This window comes from Toxorhynchites rutilus, chromosome 3 (genome assembly GCF_029784135.1).
Source record: "Toxorhynchites rutilus septentrionalis strain SRP chromosome 3, ASM2978413v1, whole genome shotgun sequence".
Taxonomy (NCBI): Eukaryota; Metazoa; Arthropoda; class Insecta; order Diptera; family Culicidae; genus Toxorhynchites; species Toxorhynchites rutilus.
In genome coordinates this window covers 97,139,275-97,158,930 of record NC_073746.1, presented here as the reverse complement: position 1 = coordinate 97,158,930, position 19,656 = coordinate 97,139,275, and the positions used below count along the sequence as shown (strand labels likewise).

Below are 19,656 nucleotides of genomic sequence, written 5' to 3'. Positions count from 1 at the left end.
GTAAAATGATTCTTAATATACATCGACTCACCTAGTCAAAAATATGTCAGAACGAATAAGGAAACCAGACCGTGGAGCTCTCCTCCATGACAAAGCAATTCACTTTCATGAACGCCTTAGTCGCTAACCGTTCACCTAAGTGAACCAGTCTTTTTGAGCCTTGAAAATTGAATGTTAGCTGGAACCCAATATTAAACTACCTCACAGCTGTTCATGTTCTGCCATTGATTTCGTTAGATTTGATAGGAAATACTCCAATTTGTATGAAATTGTACAAATATGTCTCTCACCCGACAATGCTGTATGTAATAATTTGATTCGCACAATTTTTCACATTTTATGATGGGACTCAACCTATATTCCATTAAATATCATATTCATTTGTAGTTCAATCAGAGAAAGAAAAAAAATTAAAAAAGTAAAGTAACGTGTTTTTTTCAATTTTTACAAACATTCCGGTAATGGTTATAACGGAAACACGTACACGCAATAGGAAAAATAATGTATTGAAATCAACGAAAAAACATTTTTCCAATTTGTCTTCCCACTAGATTTTTTTTATCCTATTCATGCAATGTTTTAGCTTCACCCGGATTTTTTTTCTGATAAACAGAAAATATATAAATATTTCAATCAAATATAATTGCAATGATGTAACCAATCCTAATTTTAAATTCAAAGTGAAGTATACATTAACTAAATAAGTCACAATGTAACGCGTGACTTATTTAGTCAATGTATACTTCATTTTGTTCGAGTTAAAATTTAAAAAAAAAGCTGAATAAATTTCCTATTTAACCGTGTGAATACGCCCCTCTTGTTGTATGTGAAAATTGCGGGGAGCGCGATAGCGCTCTTCTTGTTCTATGTTATTATTTTTGACTTGGCACCTCTTAACGTAGGATTTCGTCTTTCGGGGACATTTTTTAAAGAGGATTTCGCGCGCTTTGTGCAGCAAACCATAATCTTGAATGAAATTGTTTAAATATTATTTTTCATTAATTTAAAAAACATATTTATGTATAGATAAGGGAGTTTATGTTAGTAAATTTTATAAACCCCACTTTTTATGTGTTTTTTTTCCTGTTAATACAACTTTTGTGACCTAATCAGTTATCTAAGCTCTTTAGTATTCTTTTTTAAATATACCAAAACTCATCCGCATTTTTGGCATATGCTAACAAAATTTGCTCCGCACCCAAACGGTTAATGGTATATAGTATAACATATATCGCAATAACGATTTGGCGTAATATATATTTGAAATCCTTCATTTTTTTCGTCACATTTTTCGCACCATTCCCCCTTATATAGAAATCAAAGACGTAGTCCTAAGTCAAAAGAGTATAGCAACAACTTCTCTCTGACAAGTACAAACTGAGTTCCGTAGCGCGTGCTCTGTTGACGAATCATTAGAATTGAGTGAGACGGAAAGGCCTGAGTGCTGAGCTAATGACGTTTTAATTTGTTAAGATCGTGACATTGTTCTGATTAATCGTGGGGCCATTTCTGAGTATTCGATTCATTCGAATAATTGTTTTTTCAGTATTCGATTAATCGAGCGAATATTTAATCAAAATGAACAGAAATTTATAATAAAAATAATATGATGTCATAATTTAATAGTTGCATTAAATATAATTTTAAAATAAACATGGTGCAGAATAATGGTTAATGGTTAGACGCAATGAGGTACATATAGAGGTGGAGCAGTAGGCGAAGTGTATCTGTATTGGCAAATAAAATATCGTGTCGTAATTATTTGCATTCAATATGGAATGTATATGGAAGAAACAAAAAAATGTTGAAAGTACTCACGGTTGCATGATAATTTGAGCCAAAATTCTCATGAAATCATTCAACTGGTTGTTTTTTAACAGATGACAATTATATCGTAGCTTATTTCGATTATTCATGTGGTAAAAGGTCCAGAAAGCAGTCGTATACTTAGTTCTGGAAAACAGTAACATTTTCGGTGAAATTTTGATTAGCTGGCGATTATTATGTCACAACATACACACCGACACTGAGAGCCTTCGAAAAATCAACTTCATAACGGTAAAATAATGAAACTTCATTTGTTTCTATGAACGCGGGGGAGTGAAAATGCCGCAAGCAAATATCACTTTTATCCGTCTTTTTCGACGAGATTTCACAAATATTCACTCCACGCTATCACTTTAGTCTCATAGTCAGCGGGAGCTCTACAAAAATTAACGTTTTAATTGATAAATTACTTCCTGAAAATAGCATTTTCACATGGATGCGGTGGGCAATCAAAGATAAACACAACGACTGACGTCACTATTTGCGAAATAGTTATGGCAGCGCATGCTATGTCGCTCAAAACTCGACCATCTTCATTACCTTTTTTCCAGAACATTGGGTTAGACGATTGAAAAAAGAGCACATCATGAAAATGATGCGCAATATTTTTATTGCACCAACATACATTTTTTTCTGTTCAAATTTACCTGTTCTTCAAAAGTTGTTGAAATAGCAGATTTGTTTGAAAATTTCTGCTCAGTCCCTATAACCTCTAGTTCAAATGAAGTATATAGGGTTGGGGAAAAAGAAATGTCGTATTTCTGATCGAAATTTGACGCTTTATTTAACATACTTAAAATTATCCAATTTAAGTCAAATATGCGTTTTGTTCGCAAACTTGTTGCCATTTAGAAGGCAACTTCATTATCCCCCCCCCTTATAAAACCCTCCCTCCTTATTTGCAAAAAACTCAGACAGCCAGTTTTCGCAAGCCTCTTTTGAAGCCAACTTAGTATCACCAAGAGCGTTTTGCATGGACCGGAAGAGATGATAATCACTTGGAGCCAGGTCCGGACTATACAGTGGGTGCAATAGGATATCCCATCCGAGCTCCCGTAGCTTATGGCGGGGCATCAAAAATGTGTGAGGCCGAGCGTTGTCCTGGTGGAAAACAACACCATTCCTATTGATCATTTCTGGCCGCTTCTGGTCAATCGCCTGCTTCAAACGGTCAAGCTGCTCACAGTAGAGAACCGAGTTGAGGGTCTGGCCATAGTTGAGCAGCTCATAGTGGATGATTCCCTTTCAATCCTACCAAAACACACAGCAAAACCTTCCTGGCCGTCAATCCGGGCTTGACGATGGTTTGGGCCGGCTCACCGCGCTTCGCTTGTAGTACGTGATCCATTTTTCATCACCAGTCACCATCTTCTTCAAAAATGGGTCGAGTTCGTTCCGTTTCAGCAGTGCATCGCAGGCGTTGATTTCGGTCTAAAAGATTTTTTTTTGCGTCAACTCGTGCGGCACCCATACATCAACCTTTTTTTGGAATCCAATCTTCTGCAAATGGTTCCAAACGGTTTTATGGTCTATACCCAGTTCCTGGCCAATCGAGCAAGTGCTCACATGCCGGTCTACTTGGATGATTTCAACGATTTTATCGGTTTTCATGACGATTGGCCTACCAGTACGTGGTGTATCTTCGGTTAAACAAAATTTTCACTGTATTTTTTGAAAAAAATGATTCCCTTTTTCATTAAACGCGATTACTGTGATAATTATTCGATATATTCAAATTTTGATTCCTTATTCGATACAAAATTACTCGATTAAAATTGCAGATATTCGATCATTTGAATTAATCGAACGATTAACCGACGTCTCTAGTTCGGATTGTGTGTGTTTGCTGCATCTTGTTTCTGTGATGATGACCCTTTCTCATAAATGTTGTTGTCTCCTGTGTAAATACTATTCAATGAGTAAGCAAATATTAGGTTAGGAAAATAGAAATCCATTATGTCCCCGGTAGATGGCTCGTATAATATCGATTAAACAATTTCAAATTTACGTTCGTTGTAAACATTTCATTTCACACTGAAAAAAAAAACTTGCGGTTTTTTGTATGTTTCATTCAGTTTTGAGTTACAGGGTGTTAACAATGGAAGTCAACAAAGAGAAAATTCGGTACATTTGCAAAGCTGGATTCACAAAGAAGCTCGATGTTTGGGTGCCACACTAATTAACACAAAAAAAACATAATCGAATTTCTATCGGAGAAGCCCTGGCCAAATGGAGTGAAATCGACTCAATTCTTGAAGGGATAGTGACTGGGGATGAGAAATGGGTCACATACGACTATATTGTGCGAAAACGATCGTGCTCGAACGGTAGTCAAACCAGGACTAACGGCCAGGAAGGTTGTACTGAGTACTTAGAGAGTCTTGAAAGTAATAATTTATTATGAGTTGCTTCTGTATGGCCCAACAATAAATTCAGATCTCTACTGTCAAAAACTGGACCTTTTGAAGCTAGCGATTGACCAGAAACACCCAGAATTGGTCAACAGAAGTGGTTTTGTGTTCCATCACCACAACGCAAGGCCACACATGTCTGTAGTGACTCACTAGAAACTCCGGGAGCTTGGTTGGGAAGCTGTAATGCATCCACCATATAGTCCTGACCTGGCACCAAGCGATTACCACCTTTTACTCGCATTGCAAAACTTCCTGAGTGATAAGAAATAGGGATCAAGAGATGCTTACAAAAATCGATTACTAGAGTTATTCTTCAATAAGGACCAATACTTCTATGAGAGAGGCATTATGAAGCCACTTTTAGATTGCCAACAAATTTAGCAACAAAACGGTGCATAGTTGACCCAAATCGGACAATCCGAAGCATATTGAAAAAGTTTTGAATTTCACGCAAAAATAATGGATTTCTTTTTCCCCGATCTACTGTTTTCTTCTTCGTAGCGTCAAGTGCTCAAAATTTTAACTCTCATTACTTTCTCCCCGTCAAATTGTGAATATGTAATAGGGCTCGACAAGGTCATAGTCAATTAAGGTCATAAAGTCAGGTGACTATGAAGCATTTTCTTTGCTCTCTCCTCTACGATGCTCCGTGCTCATTTCATTCGTCACCGTCAAATTGAAGTGACTCCCCCAGACTGAATTCGTTTCTCTCTCTCTCTCATGTATCATGTATTAGTATCCATTCGTCACGTCAACTAAAATAATCATTTGCTAGAATTGAATTGACTAGAAATGAATTAACGAGCGTGAGGAGCGAGGATGACTGATGAACTAATCATGTATACGGTGAATGCCGAAGTAGTCCTACTAGAAGCGAAGCGATTTTACAATGGAGCATTCGGAACTCATTCTCCATGAGAGAAATTGAGTAACTATGAGTGTGACTGTGATGGCAATGATTTGCAACGCTGGGTTTACCTCGAGATGGCAGTACGTATTTCTGTTTATTTTTCTGATGACACTATAGTCGTCAAACGTATGAATCTCTCAAATGAACCGAATGATAAAAAAAGGCGTCATTTCAACTTGAAATACATATTACAAAAACTATTAAATTACGAAAAAGTAATAATAAATAGTTTCAAGTAGTAAAATTCGAGAACTCGGAACAGAAGTGTGTATTATCGGCAAAAATCAAACAATAAAAATTGTATGTTATCTTTTTTAGTTTTTTCCAAGCGTTCTCGTTATATTCATCCGTTCCGTACCATAGCGAGTAAAATCTAAAAATACATACTTATTTTATTCGTTAGGTTGTTTACTTGTTTTACTATCTCAATTTTGCATAATATGCATATCCATTAATTTTTCGTTACATTTTCATCTTTGATAAAATACGAACCAATTATTCCACCGGCTTATAAATCTCATCAAACCATAGTGTATTTTTGTAGATGCATAGTCAAATTATTCATTTCTTGTTGCTGCTAATTATATCAAATGCAATAAGCTTTCACTTAGATAGCAAATTATATCGGTTGAGAAGATCGAATATATTCCAGAAAATTTTCCAAATATTCGTTTATTGAGCTTTGACCATCATTTATCGTGTGTTTCTTATGATGGTTACGATTTAAATTTTTCATCTAGTCTGTTATGGTTTGGCCAAACGTCTACCAGTGTAAGTGTTTTCTTCTTACCAGCATTAAAGACCAGACACCAGATCCCTCCTAAATATGTTCCGGACCAATGGGCAATATCTCTAGGATATCGAAATTGAAGAGAGAAGTTTTGGTTGATTTATGAAATCCATTATGGAAAAAAATCATGCTTTCTTCTGATTAGTGCATCGACCTTATATGGATGTGGATAAGATGTGGATGTGGATGTGAATAATATATGTTTTGCAAAGAAAAGTTGCTCGAAATGAACTTGCATAAGTGTATCTTTAAACTTATCCTTGAAAAAATCAGTCAAGACGTGTCACCGACGAGATTATTCCAACTGTTTGAGTGGCTAGTTACTTCGTCCACGTTAAATTTCGGACACCAAAATGATGCCAGTAAAACAAAAATTCACGTAATTCAACAAAACCGATTGTTTATTTCAGTAAAATAGACTTATATCTAAAACAAGGAAAGCTTACTTCGATATTAATTACGTTGTCTGTAAAATTCATTATCTTTCTTCGGAACATCTGCCATTAGGTTCCGTACAGTTTCCTCAGATATGCTGGCGGCGGCGCTTTTCCATCTCCTCTTGAAATCATTAATGCCATTCGCTTTCTTCTCAGTTTCGAATAGTTTTCGCTTAATCAGAGCCCAGTACTTTTCCACTGGGTGAAGTTCTGGACAGTTCGGTGGATTTGCTGTTTTTGGCACATATTTGACCTCATGTGCATTATACCATTCCAGGATGGATTTTGCATAGTGACAAGAGACCAAATCTGGCCAAAACAACGCTGGTGAGTCGTGGCTTCTTATGAATGGTGGCAACCGCTTCTGCTGACATTCCTTCTCGTAGACATCTTTGTTGATAGTGCCGGTAGAGACGAAAGATTTGGATTTTCGGCCACAACTGCATATGGCCTGCCAAACCAAGTACTTTATGGGGAATTTAGACTGCTTCTTGGTCCGGAAACACTCGGCTACGGAATTTCTTTGCATTGCAGTATAAAAAGCGAGATCCGGAAGCTGTTTCTTTGAGAACATAAGCTTCATCGTCCATTATGGTGCATGAACATTTTTGCAAAATCTGGGTGTAGAGCACCTTAGCACGGCTTTTTGCAGTTAAATTTTGCTTATCATCACGATTGGGCACCTTTTTCACTTCGTACGCCTTCAGTCCATGCCTCTGCTTCACTTTTTGTACATATGATTTTGATTTTCCAACCTTTCGAGCCACATTTCTAACTGAAAGGTTGGGATGTTTCTCAATAATGACAACCACCTTTCGGTCCATCTGTCGGGAGCATACTTTTCGATTTGTTCCGCTTCCAACCTTCCCATCCACAGTTAAGCGCTGGTCAAACGATTTGCACACACTAAACATGGTACTTTTCGGCAGTTTTAGCTTTTTGGCGAGATCGCGTACCGACAGTGTAGGATTTTGCTGCCGTTCGCGCAAAATGTGTTTGCGTACTTCCACTGGATTCGACTCCATTTTACCAAACTGAAGAAGAATGTAAACATGTTGGACATCGAAATAAAGAGGAGGGTTTCAGCTGTCATGGAAGTGAAATATTTCATTGATTAGTGAAATATTTCATAAACTACACTGAAAGAAAAGTGTCCGAAATTTAATGTGGACAGGCTTTAGTTCAACATGTAAAAAAAAAATTCAGTAAATTAAAATTTGATTTCGCTCTTCAATAATATTGTTTCTATTTTATTGTTCACTTACTAAACGGTAGACTTCAGCGAAATAAACGAACCGAGAACATGAAGAATTTACTCATTGGTTATTATAGATTTCTAATCAAATTAGTATTCATCATATTCTATTCACGCTTTTTTATATTCTAATGGTACCCCTTTAATTTTTCATTCTAATAAGAACAAATAAGAACATTCCTATTTATTCCATTTTTGTACAATTTTTAAAACAATCGACATCGCTTTATCTAGTAAATGATTGGCATAGTTGAACAATAACAACTTTTTTGAGCTCAAGAATAATGAGAAATATCAACGAGAAACTGGAATAACAAATCTAATTTCACGAACTAATTCTAATTTCTGGCAACCAGACAAACCTGCATTCACCCGAAATAGCATTATCTTCTATCGATTATTTATTCTTCACCAGCACAACAATCGAAGTCGGAAGTCCAAACTAAATTATTGCACTAGCTCGAGTAAAAATTTTGCTTTTCCTCACCAGTTCTCCAAAACCCTAGTTCTACCCCGTGACCATCGTTGTTCGCATGCAAAATTTGTAACCAGGAAAACAATTTGTACATGGCTAAACAAGGGGCAGCGAGCAACCAACAGCAAACCATTTCAAACACTGTCATCACTCCAGGTGGCTCCCTGCCACACAGGGAGACATTTTTTCCCCGTTTTTGCATCCGCAACCGACCTTCCTGCCAAACTGTTTTCGCCACAAACTAGAAAATGTAATTTCCCGCGGCACGTGTTTTATTCCATGCTTTTCCAGCCCCGAAATATCCGCCCGCGGTTCCCAGCAGGACGCGAGTTTGGCCTTTTCGGGACAGTAGTCCTCCCGTTCTGTCACATACTGCTCAGCAGAAGAAGTTCTGTTTTTGTTTTCTGTGTTCGAGTGCACGAGGTGAAGAGCCTGGAATCAGGTCGAAAGCGAACCGAACTCTCTCTCCTCATCAAATAAAATATGGTCCAAATTGGGTGGGATGTGGAAGGAAATGAACGGCACTCGTTGTTGTTTTCCGGCGGGTGGTGTGCGGAATGAGTGGGCGGTTCTGGATGTGTGTTTGATAAAAACAGAGCAAGATGAGGCATGGGAAATGAGGTGACATGAACAAGAGCTCGCTCTGCAGTGATTACGAGTTGGTTGTAAAATTACATTTTTTCTTCGTTACCTCGCCATCAGCATGAATGCAGCACCAAAGTTGTTACTCGTTAAACAAATAATGCTTCCTCTGGTCTGTGGAAATGCCTTCAGGTTAGGAAAATTTTTCAAACAATAAGCGCATTTGGCGCAGCCCTCTGCCGATGGTTCCGTGTGATCGTGATGTGGGAAAACTGAAAATAATGATGCCGAGGCGGAGGTTGCTTTGTGCTTGCTGTCGCTATTTTCCTGGATCCGATTTTTATCGCTATTCATGAGAGCAGAGCATGAACGGGGGGAGTTGTAATCAAATTTGAGATGCTTAAGATCTTATAATCGGTCCACCGGAGCAAAGAAGCTTTTCCAAGACAACGGCAGTAAGGCGCGTGATAATCGGTATTTTTCGCACAAATGTGGGGCGGGCGGTTCTATCTGGGTGAAAATTTTGATGAGCGTCATCACGAACTGGGCTAGGACACGAAGTATGGCAATTTGAAACGACGATCAATAAGTAATCATGAGGATTTTCGAATTTGATATCATTATGTTATCGTCACATTCGTTCAAGAATTTTGTTCTCTCTAACAAGCTATATCTTGTTTGAAAAATTCTTGGTTAGATTAATAGAAAACTTCTCATGTTAGTGAAATACAATACAATTATATGATTTATTTTGTGGAGCCAACTTCCAGCTGAAATTAAAATAATCCATTTTTACGAAATACATCAAGTTGAGTTGTTCGTAGTGAATCGTATACTACTTTCCAGTTGGAGCGTTCTGTTGTGGAACGAAGGGGAAATGGGCGTAGGACGGACATGTTAAGAAGAACATTAATTGTATCTTTGAAAACTCATGTTTTCCAAAACATAAAAGCAGTGTCTTACAGTTCAATACATTGGTTTTCGAAATGATTGGTCAAATGTTTCATAAAAATGTGGTTTCCCATGTTTTTTTTATTGAAATTAAAACAAGCCGAAAAGTAAAACATTTTATCGATGCGGGTATAATGGACATCTAGTGGGGGGAATATGGACAGGTTTGGCGAACAGGCGAGAGGAATAATTTCGCTCTCTTTCAGTGTTTGTGTGTCCAGCAATTGAAATAGAACAAAAAAAGAAAGCAACATAAAAAAAGAGTTGAATATTCTTTCCTTCACTTCCCATCATGCATTGGATGTGATTATGGATGTGACTATCCGTTTCAACCTCACCAGTGCAATTATTTCAATAATTTAAATTTACTTTTCCGTACATACCTATTATCGCTTCTCTGTCAACTCACCAACCGGAATATAATCATCAGCGAATTCAATTTTGCAATTAAACCTCTCAAAATGCTTAATGCCATTCAATTTGAGTTCATGTTGGAGAGAGCTAGCCCGTGAATTGAATATCTCTCACGAGACGGTTCGTCATATTTTGGTATTTTGGGTCAACCACTTGCAAATAACATGTTTCTCCGTTACATGGAATAAATGTTTTATACAGAATATATGATAGCATATAGACAGCCCTAAATCGGACAATTCCTTCCTCGAGGTCTGCTCTTATCAACACATCCGGCGATCCTTTTTTTTTTGGGATAGATAGAAGAAGATATAGGAGTGCGTTTCATCACATTAAAATCCATTTCCAGTTCAGAACAAAGATCAATTTCGCTAGTGCAAACATCAAATGAACTAACAGTACTTGTCACTATGTAATTGTAGAACATATGGGAATTTAATTTTCCGAATTTTCCCTTTTTCCTTTAGAGTCTTCCGAAAATTTTCAATTGTCAAGTTTGGTTGGAATATTTTTGGTTGAAATATGTGTAATATTTTTATGGGACCTCTCCTCTCCATTCCAGGGGAGGGAGGGGTGTCATACCATCATAGAAACATTTCTCATACCCTAAAGCCCTCACATCCCAAATTGTGCTTGATTAGTTCTCTTGTTATGCAGAAGTTTGTGTTCCGTTTGTATGGCAGCCCCCCTTAGAGAGCAGGAGGTGTGTCTAACCACCATAGAAACATTTATTGCATCCTAAAACCTCCACATGCCACATTTGGTTTTGTTTGCTTGATTAGTTCTCGAGTAATTCAGAAATTTGTGTTTCATTTGTATGGCAGCCCCCCACTTAGAGAGGGGGTGGAGAATCTAACCATCATAGAAACATTTATTGCGCCCTAAAACCTAAATATGTCTAATTTGGTTTAATTTGCTTGATTAATTCTCAATAATGAAGAAATTTGTGTTTCATTTGTATGGCAGCCCTACATTAGAGAAGAGGGAGTAGTATCTAACCACCGTAAAATCTTCTACATGACTCAAAACCTCCACATGCCAAATTTGGTTTCATTTGCTTGATTAATTCTCGAGTAATGCAGAAATTTGAGTTTCATATGACAGAGCCCCCCCCCCTCGAGAGGGGGGAGGAGTGTCTAACAACCATAGAAACATTTATTGCACCCTAAAACTTTCAGATGCCAAATTTGGTTTCATTTGCTTGATTAATTCTCGAGTTACGCAGAAATTTGTGTTTTATTTGTACGACAGCCTCCATTTAGAAAGGGAGGTGGAAAGTCTAACCATCATAGAAACATTTATTGCATCCTGAAACCTCAATATGCCTAATTTCGTTTCATTTGCTTAAGTAATTCTCGAGTTATGCAGAAATTTGTGTTTCATTTGTATGGCAGTCCCGCCTTAGAGAGGGGGTGGAGAGTCTAACCACCATAGAATCATTTATTGCAACCTAAAACCTCAATATGCCTAATTTGGTTTCATTTGCTTGATTAATTCTAGAGTAATGCAGAAATTTGGGTATGGTAGCCCCCCCTTAGAGAGAGGTGGTAGAGTCTAACCACCATAGAAACATTTATTGCACCCTATAACCTCAAGATACCTAATTGAGTTCATTTGCTTGATTAATTCTCGAGTAATGCAGAAATTTGTGTTTCATTTGTATGGCAGCCTCCATTTAGAGTGGGGGGCGTAGAGTTTATCCATCATTGGAACATTTATTGCACCATAAAACCTCAATATGCCTAATTTCATTTCATTTGCTTGAGTAATTCTCGAGTAATGCAGAAATTTGTGTTTCATTTGTATGGCAGCCCCCTCTTAGAGAGGGGGGTGGAGAGTCTAACCATCATAGAATCATTTATTGCACCCTAGAACCTCCATATGCCAAATTTGGTTTCATTTGCTTGATTAATTCCCGAGTAATGTAGAAATTTGTGTTTACTTTGTATGGGAGCCCTCCCTTAGAAAGGGGGGAGGGGTCTCAAACTATCACGAAATCCTTCCCTGGCCCCAAAAACTCCTACATACCAATTTTCATGTTGATCGGTTCAGTAGTTTCCGAGTCCATAGGAATCAAACAGAGAGACAGACAGAAATCCATATTTGTATATAATATATAGATAGGTGATAGATAAAGATTTTTTTTTAAAAACACAAGTATATTTTGAATTTTTTTGTTATTCATTCTCATTGAATCAGTTTACAAGTTTGTGGAAAATAATTCAAAAACAAATTGTTTGAACGTGAAGGAGTGTTGATATAATGAATTTAAATTCGGTTCATTTGCCGTGAACAGTGGTATATCCTACATATCCTACAATATCCTACAACAATACAGAAACAGTTTACTGTAGTTTTTGACTTAGAACTACGTCTTTCAGGAAGGGTGTCAAATCAGAAAACAGGTCACGTTTTTATGAAATAAAGTTAACGTTAATAACTATTTTCACAGCGAACAAATTCTGATACTTTGCACAGTAATGGAATCGAAAATTCTCTAAGATTCTTTTGATATACTATACAGTACAATCTTGCCTAAATAGTTTCTTTCCACAAGGGCCCTTCCCAGAGCTAGAGGCGAAAACCAAAAATAGAATAGAATGAGAACACAGATGCGAGTGAGCTAGCATAACACAACGAGCGGATATCATTCATGCCTAATGCTGATTTCACACACATACACACACAGCTTGATAAAAGGAGAGGAAGCCCTCTGCCTCGAGGTGTGCTACAACAAAGAAGAGCCGCATACGACAATTTTTCGTGCTAGTGTGGATATGGAAGAGTATCCAGAATTTTGGAATATAGATATACACTGCATTTATTTAGATAAACGTATATTTCATGAAAGTATGCTTTCAAATTCCAGCAGGGTAACCTCACTGTTGCATGTCGTGGGGTTCGATCACATCTCAAGCCGAATATGTGAGCAGAAGGGTTCATAGTTTGTCATCGATATCTGAGAGGGAAGGAGAAAGTCTGATGCGAGTTGAACCAAATAAACGAGAAGTGCTGATAGCTTTCGGCTCTACTCGACTCTTTCGAGTCTAATGAAGTAATACAAAATTAAATAGCTAAAAAGATATTACAAAAATTTCGATGCATTCTAAAATAATATCCAAAGTGATAAACAAGTGGTTTGAATAATATAATTCCGTAGTTCTACGTCAAAAACTGCGGTCGTGTCCTAGATACAACCCATTACCATTTTTTTATCCAATTTGTTTATTTTTGGTTCATTAGCTTTTAGCTGTAACAGAACCGAATTAACATGTTTATCATATCTAAAAATAGAATATTACACAGTTGCCATTTTTCGGCGTAAGAATATTCCTTCTATACCAATGCATATGGTACATTTACACAGTAGCCACTTAGGCGTAAGAGTATTCCTTCTATTATTCCATTATCCAGTTAGACCACCGGACAGCGGAGACAGTTGATATGATCATTTATGATCATTGTTGAGTTATTAATAGAACAGCAGCCCGATGTTCCTTGCAGAGCAGAGCAGTTGTATGGATGAATCGATCTTATTTCGACCGTGGAGCGATCTCCATCGCTGATAATTATTGCGTGGACGTAGTTATTCTGTAACAACACAAAGATGGTAAATGAGGACCTTGAGTTTTGAACTCATGATCTAGGCGAACGCGCAACCAATGTGGCTACGAAGACCCCCCCCCCCTTTTTGCTGTAGTTGAGCGTGCAATAATATTGGTAAGCGGCGCGTTATAATTGGATATTTAAGGAACTTCTTCCTTCTCGAATTCAAATTATCATTCTCGAAGTGATATCATCTGAACATAATATAATCATCTTCTTACACACAAATGCACGTAAAATAAGACAAGTTTTCCAAAATTATCAATAAATCCAATTTCAAAAATAATTTTTATTGCTGCAATAGCTGTAATAACAACAAATCAATGTAAAATGATGAAGCAAAAAAAAAATTAAACTACTTAAACGACGATCCGGAAAATAAAATTTTCCCTTTTTTTCAAAATTCATAACGAGACCGATTTAGATGATCGAAATATCAAATTTAAGCCAATTAGCAAATCTCCATTGAACAAATTTACACTTGCATAAAAATTGGTTTTCTCATGTTCTTATTTACTGTCCATTGAGACACCGCAACAAAAACATCTCAACTTTGAAAAATTATGACTCAAAAACGATAAAAATCACATCTTTGATTTTTGGTTATGTTATGTACAAAAATCCCCTGTTTACATTGCGTCCCGGAAGCATGTGATAATACGGTCTACATGAAATTTCGAAAAAAAAATGGTAGCCAAATATCTTCAAATTGCACGCTGTCATTACTACTGTCATCTCGAAAAAAATGTTTGGTCCAAAACCGATTCTCTACGATTTTTGGAACACGATTGTTCATATGGGACTTCCTGTGAAATGTTGATTTGCACGATAAAATATCATGTGCAAAGTTTCAGCTCAATCGAACTTTATTTACTACCATCGCACAATCGTCAAAGTTTTTTAATTTTTTTGAAAACCGAAAAATCACCCAAGAAGGGAGACAAAGAAAATACAAATTTCTGCATTGCTCGAGAATTAATCAAGCAAATGAAACCAAATTAGGCATATGAAGGTTTTAGGGTGCAATAAATGTTTTTACGGTGGTTAGACACTCCACCCCCTCTCTAAGGGGGGGCTGCCATACAAATGAAACGCAAATTTCTGCATTACTCGAGAATAAATCAAGCAAATGAGACGAAATTTGGCATGTGGAGGTTTTAGGGTGCAACAAATGTTTCTATGATGGTTAGACACTCCATCCTCCTCTCTAAGGGTGAGCTGGCATACAAATGAAAGAAAAAATTCTGCATAACTTGAAAACTAATCAAGCAAATGGATCCAAATTTGGTATGCGAAGGCTTTAGGGGACACGAAACGTTTCTATGGTAAATAGACACTCCTCCCCTCTCTTTGAGGAGGAGGAGGAGGAGGAGGAGGAGGAGGAGAAGGGGGGGGGGAAAGGGCTGCCATACAAATGAAGCATACATTTCTGCATAATTCAAGAACTAGTCAAGCAAACGGAACTAAATTTGGTATGTGGAAGTTGTAGAGGGCAAGAAACATTCGTAAGTTGTTCGTCCCACTTTTCTAAGTGGGGGCTGCCATAGAAATGAAACACGAATTTCTGCATATCTCGAGAACTAATCAAGCAAATGGAACCAAATTTGGCATTTGGAGGTTTTAGGGAGCAATAGATGTTTTTATGGTAGTTCGACACTTCTCCCCCTCTCTAAACAATGAATATGGATGTGATAACGAAAAATAAATTTTGGGCGGAATGAAGTTTGCCGGGTCAGCTAGTTTATTATAAAACATATTTAAGAAAGTTTCGTTTTAAAATTCGAGATGGCCATTTTCATTGGCACTCTACTGTATATATAAATATATATTTTAATTATAATTACTCAATTTCATTCATAATTATGGTTTGTTGCACAAAGCGCTCGAAGTTCTCTTTTGTTTTAAAATATTCGTAATTTTTTTTATATTCCAATGAATTGTTGATTGGTGCGAAAATTTCTTCAACCTATCGAAAAATGGATGAAAAATGGATGTATTTGTACCTTCAATGTTCCCGAACGACGAAATCCTTCGTCAAAAGGTGTCAGGTCAAAAATGTTAACATAAAGGAGCACTTTCGCGCTCCCCGCGACTCTGGCATATAACAAAAGAAGCGTTGTAGCGAACTCCGATTATCTGCGAAATAGTCGGACAAGTTCACCGCGGACAACGAAGATCGCGCATAACGCAATAAAGAACTAAACATGAAGTGCAAACGTGATGAAAAGACATTTCCGCATGGTTTATCAATACAGAAATCATTCGACTATCCATCTGTGTGATCATGTATACCAGAGGACAAATAGTGTGAAAGCCATGATCAAAACAAAAGATCAAGAGCCTACCACTCTGTGACTAATTTCGGAAAGTTCTATAGAATAACTATAGAACTCGAACCGGCAGATAATCCGCTCGCGAATAATCGAGGATCTACTGTATTGCTTGAAAAAATTGGGAAAATGGGCAGCTTCCGATGGTCATAAATAATTGTTTTTGAACCATTCAAAAGTAAAAAAAATATAGAAGGTTGTGTCCAAGATACGTCCGCATTGTTGACGTAGAACTACGCTGTTATTCTATATAAGTCGCTTGTTTATACCTTCGGATATTATTCTATAATGCTGTGAAATTTTCGAAACAACTGCTTAGTAGAATAATCTTTGAAATGGTTTTTCATTGTAGAATCAGTTGACGATAATTGATTGATGATTCATTCTTGCCTTCGCAAAACAATACACTAGCTGATCGTATGTCGCAATTTATTTCATGTCAATGCATTGAAAATTTACCTCGAACGCTATTCCGGTGGCCTTTTCCGCAATTGACATAGACTCGGCTACAGTCGATTATATTACATGTTACACCAGCACCATTATTCCACATCTCATATATTTTTGGCACCGAATGGAAACAACAACAATGACAACACTTGCAAGTATCAAATATCATGCTACGTGTTATTTAGTATTGCCTCAAAGCACCTCTAGGCATCGCTCGTACAACGTAATCCAAGCGCCAAACAAGCGTTCGCCATAGCATGCATACAGAACCATACATTGGTGGCTTGAAGCTACTAGGAATACAAATACTTCTCATCATTTTGCGCTATTCTCAAAAGAAACGCTTTTGTTGATATTACTGGCCTCAAAAAAAGTTGCATTACTTTCTCATGCTCGAGAGAAGCGCAGCTGTCACCCTTAGTGGAGGAATTTTTGCAGAACGACATTTACTTTCTTGGTGTCTAAACAAGCGAAATAAACTCTTTTTGTTAATATCAACAACCTCGAAAACAGTAGCAATGCTTCATTATGATCAATATTAGCGCAAATGCAATCCTAGTTGAAGGCAGTTTTGCGACTGGCACGCGAACCCAAATAACTTCTAACATTCCAGTAAGACATTCAAGATGCTTGGTATTCCCCAAATATTTTTTTTGGAGCATAACCTTAACGCCTGCTTCGCCATAACGCCAGTTGAATGCATTGATGCATTCTCAAAGGCACCAAAGAAGCCGTTTACATTTTCGACCGACGCGCCGAAATCACCTATTTTGCTGTTGTTCGATGCGGTGTCACACTCGCGAAGGCTCGGTTCAGTGCGAGCGCTTTTCACTACACCAACATCGCGTGCATCATTAGATGACGCTTGCTCGAAATTTCATTGCCCCTGGCAATGCGTTCGTTTTTTGCGGGACTCGAGCCTGCCTCCCTCTTCTTCTTGCTCATTACACACTACGCGAAACGTCCAATTTATGACGCGGAAAGAAAAACACACGATACGAATAACGCCAAAAACGATCTGAAAAAACCACACGACGATATCCAAGTTGGATTACCACTGGTAGGGTCCAATCTTAGATCGAAGCGCAGCGAAAGCAAAGTGAACTGGATTGCTCAACAGTTTGAAAGTTTGCCTCAGCAAGATCCACTGTTTATACTCAAGGCAAATATTCCCCTTCATTCTTCTGCTTTTCCTTTGTTCACGGCGACTTCAAATCCTACGATTTCCCCTTCGTTGGTCGTCGATAAGTTGCTCGTTATTGACAGCTCTGTTCGGGAAAGCACACAAATGGACAGAACAAATGTATGGAAAAATGGAAACGCCTAAAGTTTTCATGAATTTTAACCATTTACAAACCAGGGGATTCTAATGTAAAGCATATTAAACAAATCATAGGGAATTTCCGATTCGTTTAGTATGTAAATCGCTAAAATCCGTTCGCGGCAAAAATAGTTATTAACGTTAACTTTATTTCATAAAAACGTGACCTGTTTTCTGATTTGGCACCCTTAAAGGAAGACGTAGTTCTATGTCAAAAAGTACTTTTTAAATAGAAAAAATCCGGTTTTATATTTATACACCTAGTAGAATAACATATTCGATATGCAAAAATTAATTTTCATTCACATTTTTTAATTTGAAAACGGGCCCGTTCAACCTGAAAATTCATTTTTTTTATTATCATATAACGGAGATTAATGCCGTAAACGCGAATGCCAATTGGAGGAATGAATTTCAATTCGACAAACTCCTCATTTCAGAGCATATGGGAAATCGTTTTCTTCGAATTTTTCTACTTACTTTAACATTTTGCAATTTTTCTCGTCATACCATTCTTTCATGGGTGAAGACGAACACATAAAAATCTCAAATTTCATCATCTCGATATGTTCTTGAGTGACGCACGGGACTTTATTTTATATATTAGAAGAATATGACAGAGCTCTTCCCAGTCTCAGAAATATTACATGGATAAACAGTGTATGACAGTCGTCTTCTAGAATACGATATTTCGCTCGACTCGACGGTGATTGGAGCCGAAGCCAGACGAAGTTTCACCAGAAACATCAACTCCATGGTAGAATATCTACTCCAAGGTAGAATACGGGTCAAGGTATCACGGGCGAGGTTTATAGACAACACTTGTCTCTCCTAAAGCGATTATAACCCAAAAAACGTCCAGCTTTTGTGACCAGACCCGAGGCCGTCATCTTCCTCATTGATAACGGTCGGCCTAATTTTGTTATACTGGCAGTATATTAAATATATACTTGATTCACATCTGGTCTAGAAAAAACCGAACAATCCCTTAAGTAGAGAAGCCATACATTCTGGATGGGAGAAAATCTGTATTAGTTTCTCATGTCCCTCTATCATCCAAACATATCATTTTCAGTGAGAGGGATTAAATTTTTAAATTATGCTCCCAAAATATCCGCTCTACAAATCATTCAACAAAAATCTAGAACGATCGAATTGTTCTAAATGATATGGTCGCTTGTCAAGTAAAACACTGTGACACTTCGTCTCGGCCTAATTTACGCCAAACCTTCCCCGTCGAGGTTAAACCAACATCAACAAACGGCACACACGCTTTCCAAACATTATCGAGCGTTAAAGTGTCACTTTGTTGTTTATTCAAATGATCTTACGGCCTAAATGTGGTTCACTGTCATCCAAGCGTCGATAACAAGCGAAACGATGTTCCTTGAAGGCACGCGCCAGTTTCCCATCTCATCCAAAAGCGAGACGCGAAGTACAAAGCCACTAATTATTGTACCTCTATTACAGCAAATTGGTTCAAGTTGTTTCCCGAGAGCCGGTCGTCACCCGTTGTGTGTGTTCGCATAATCATAATTGTTCAAATCCGAAGGCGTACAATGATGGGCACCGTTTGCTTGGAATATTTGATGAGCTCACTTCGAAGATTCACTCCGTTTGCAGGGTTCAATTGCAATATTCATATAGATTCGCGCATTGCCACTGTTGCCCTGCAAACCAGGCAGACAACGTAACCCCTTCGGGGGGTCGGCACGTGTCCGCTGTTGCATCGCCTTCTCAACCCTTGATCACCATGTTAATCTTTACACACGCGAAAAACGAAATCACATCAGCAGGGAAAATTAATTATGCATAAAAATGTCGCTCAGCTCTCACGCATGCAGCATCAGCACCGTTGATTGAGGCACTTTTTCTTCTCCTTTCATGCTCTTCC

At 37.7% G+C, this 19,656-nt stretch overlaps 1 protein-coding gene across 2 annotated transcripts in view; it reads left to right on the top strand.

Annotated features, from left to right (window-relative positions):
• Nucleotides 1-19,656, top strand: part of LOC129777069 (photoreceptor-specific nuclear receptor) — a 92,121-nt gene that overhangs the window by 54,807 nt on the left and 17,658 nt on the right. The window lies entirely within an intron of this gene.